Consider the following 3,523-nt stretch of genomic DNA (forward strand, 5'->3'; position numbering starts at 1 on the left):
CATGAAACTCAGAAATAGCTTACCTTGTTCTCCCCACCTCCAACTCCACCCAGTGGTAGACTGGCGCTCTGGCCTCAGCAGTTCTCAGTCACACAAAAGGTTATGTCGGCCACCAAGCCTAAATTCAATCCCTGATACTCTTATGGTGGAAAGAGAGAACCAACTCATGTAAATTGTCCTCCGACCTCCACACGCATACTATGTCAGATACATATACAAATAAATGTTAAGGCCGGACGGTGGTGGCACACGCCTTTAATCCCAGCACTCAGAGGCAGAAGCAGGAGGATCTCTGTGAGTTCGAGGCCAGCCTGGTCTACAGAGCAAGTGCCAGGACAGGTTCCAAAGCTACAGAGAAAACTTGTCTCAAAAAAAACAAATAAATGTTAAAAATGGGGGGGTGGCAGAGTTAATAGTGCTGGCTGCTCTTGCAGAGGACCCAAGTTTGATTCCCAGCCTCCACATGGTGGCTCACAGTCCTAGGTGATAAATGCACTTATTTAGAGAACAGACATACATGCAGGCGAAACATCTGTACTCATAAAATAAAATAATCTTTAAAAATATTTTAATGAATATTTTTTAAAATGTAAAGGTCTTTAAGGAAGTTGGCATACGCAACCAATAGGACCTGTAGGAAACCGGGGGCATTGGTCCCTGACACACCAAAGTAGAGAAGGGCTATTCTAAAGACTTTTAGGGGTGTCTTTTCTCTAATGGGTTGACCCCAAATCACAGAGGTCCACGAAGGTTCTTGAAGAATCATCAGCACGAACGTAACCAGCGTGGACTAAAGGAAGGAGACATGTAGAGTGAGCCTTCGGGCCGCCAGGGTTGTACAGAAGTGTGTGCGAGCTATACATGCGGAGGTCAGCAGGACAGCTTGGAGAGTCTGTCCCTTTGTGTAGCAGTCTTCTTGTTTCTCTCTTTCTTCACAGTAAAATAAAGCAAGCAACACCTTTAGCCTTCCACTGGGAAATCGCGCCAGGCCATGGGCTGCAGTGGGCCCCCTTCAGCTTCCCACTGGGCGCAACAGAGCTAATCTATGCATTATTCTGCAATTCTCAATAGCAAATCATTTCCTTCCTTCTGAGCTCTCTCCTACATCCGGCATTCTCAAAGTGCTTCTGTCTGGAGAGCTTTTACCTTTGGCTACCACACTCCTCAGAGTGCACGGTGTCTACGTTTTCAGAGGTCTGCTACCAGCAACCCTGATGTGGGAAGGTCATATGTCAACCTGTTGATTTCATTGGTTAATAAAGAAACTGCCTTGGCTGATTTGATAGGCCAGCCCTTAGGTGGGTGTAGTAGACTGAACAGAATGCTGGGAAGAAGGGAAGTAAGCTCAGACGCCATGCCGCTCCTATGGAGCCAGCCGCCAGGACAGACATGTTGAATCTTTCCTGGTAAGCTACCACCTCGTGGTGCTACACAGATTATTAGAAATGGGTTAATCAAGATGTGAGAACTAGCCAATAAGAGGCTAGAACTAATGGGCCAAGCAGTGTTTATATGAATACAATTTGTGTGTTGTTATTTTGGGGCATAAACTAGCCGGTGGCTGGGAGCTGAGCGGCAGGAATGCAGCCTGCTGTTCCTTCTATACAACCCCTGATGGACCTCTCTGCATGCTGTGAATATGTTTCATTATCATTGGTTAATAAAGAAGTTGATTTGACCAATGGCCAGGCGGAGCAGAGACAGGTGGGTACTCCAAACAGATATACACGGAGAAAAAGGGCAGAGTCAGGAAGATGCCAGTAGCCACAGGGGAAGTAAGATGTGAGGTAACAATCACAAGCCTCATGGCAAAAATATAGAATAATAGAAATGGGTTAAGTTGTAAGAGCTAGTTAATAATAAGCCTGAGCTAATATGCCGAACAGTTTGTAATTAATATTAAGCCTCAGAGTGGTTATTCAGGGACTGGCGGGAAGGAAGGAAACCTTCAGTTACAACTCCATCTAGCCTCATAGCTATATTGGGTACCTACTGATGCAGGGGTAGCTACTGATACAAACATCAAAACAAAACTGTCTCGACCTCAGGGTTGGGAACAGTTAAGTGTGGATTCTCAGTCTTCTGGGGATTGGAAGCCTGGGGTACTGGGTCTTAGCTGATTGTGCCTCTGGGGGTGTCATCAGGACACCATCATCTTCACGGCGACTGGGAAGGGCCCATTTTCTGTCCAGTCTGGGAGGCTGCTGCTGGCCGGAGACAACAGCTCCTCGCTGTGTCCACAGAGCCTGTCATAGCATGTGTGTGTTTTCAAGGGGGCAAGCAGGGCACAGGTTGACCTTTTGGTGATGTGGTTTTGAAAGTGGCATCCCGTCACTCAGATCATTCTATGTTTCTGAAATAGAGCTCTAACAGGGCAGACAGCCTTGAGACGGAGGTCACCACAGGGAAAAGTGCTGGGAAGAGGTGTCACTGGGGTATCTCAGAGACTGCCGCCGCAAGATGACATAGTGCTACCATGAGGTGGTTACCAAGGCCGACTATATGCACTGTCACACTGGAGAAGGAGTGGGTATTTCTCAGAAGAGGAGTGATGTCATTTTAAACCCCCAAAAGAATTCCCTACACCACTGCATCCCTAATCGCACACAGAGAAGCTGCAGTGTGCTGGCCAGAAGCTGCCCCGCCTGGTCCCAGAGGGGAAGGAGGCTCACTGCCTTCCTCTTTCCCACTTCCCGGCCACTTAGGGGACATACTCTTTGGTTGCACAGGGCAGGGCAACAGGGTCAAGCCCTGGGAAGATCATTTCATCTCAGCCCAAGACGCCTGGCCTGGGAACTGCCTCTGCAAGAGCTAAGCACCCTGACGACCCCTTGCAAATTCACTTTGGAGTCGGTTAGTCGGTTAGCTCCCTGCCATTGAAGAGACAGAGGCCCCTTATGCCTGACATACAGATGTTAGAAATACATGAAGAAAAATCCTGGGGTGTACCTTTAACTGTGTGTGTATAATCTTGTATATATGCCTTTAAGTGTGTGTGTGTGTGTCCTAGAAAGTTGCTTCCTCCGCACTCCTGAACACACTCCTGAGGGCGGAGGAGTTGGCCTCACACCCTGCTCCTTCATTTGGTCCACCGGCCAGCCAGGAAGAGCCCTGGACTCTCATCTGGAAACTTGGATCTGGCTGGGGGTATCTGAGGTCATTCCAGAAGTCCAACAGCAGAAAAGGCTGGCTGGGAACGTTTTACTGGCTCAAGGCCTGATATTTGTAAGGACTGGGACGCGGGGATATACAAGCAATCTTGAAGGCCTCAGCACAAGCCGATGGAGAGTTGGAAGGGGCCACCCAGCTTCAAGTCCTAGGGCCAGTCCCCCAGGCTGGGGACTTCATTCTCTGCAGAGCCCCTGATCAGTGCATAGAAAATCTTAGATTCCCTCTGCTCCAGGAGCAGGCTGGCTTTGACCAGTGCTGTCCAAAGCACTCTCATTGTTCCCCCATACTCCTCCTCATCCCTGAAACAGGGGGGCCAGCAAGGGTGTGTGTGCGTGTGTGTGTGTGTGTGTGT

This window comes from Microtus ochrogaster, chromosome 1 (genome assembly GCF_000317375.1).
Source record: "Microtus ochrogaster isolate Prairie Vole_2 chromosome 1, MicOch1.0, whole genome shotgun sequence".
NCBI classification, from domain to species: Eukaryota; Metazoa; Chordata; class Mammalia; order Rodentia; family Cricetidae; genus Microtus; species Microtus ochrogaster.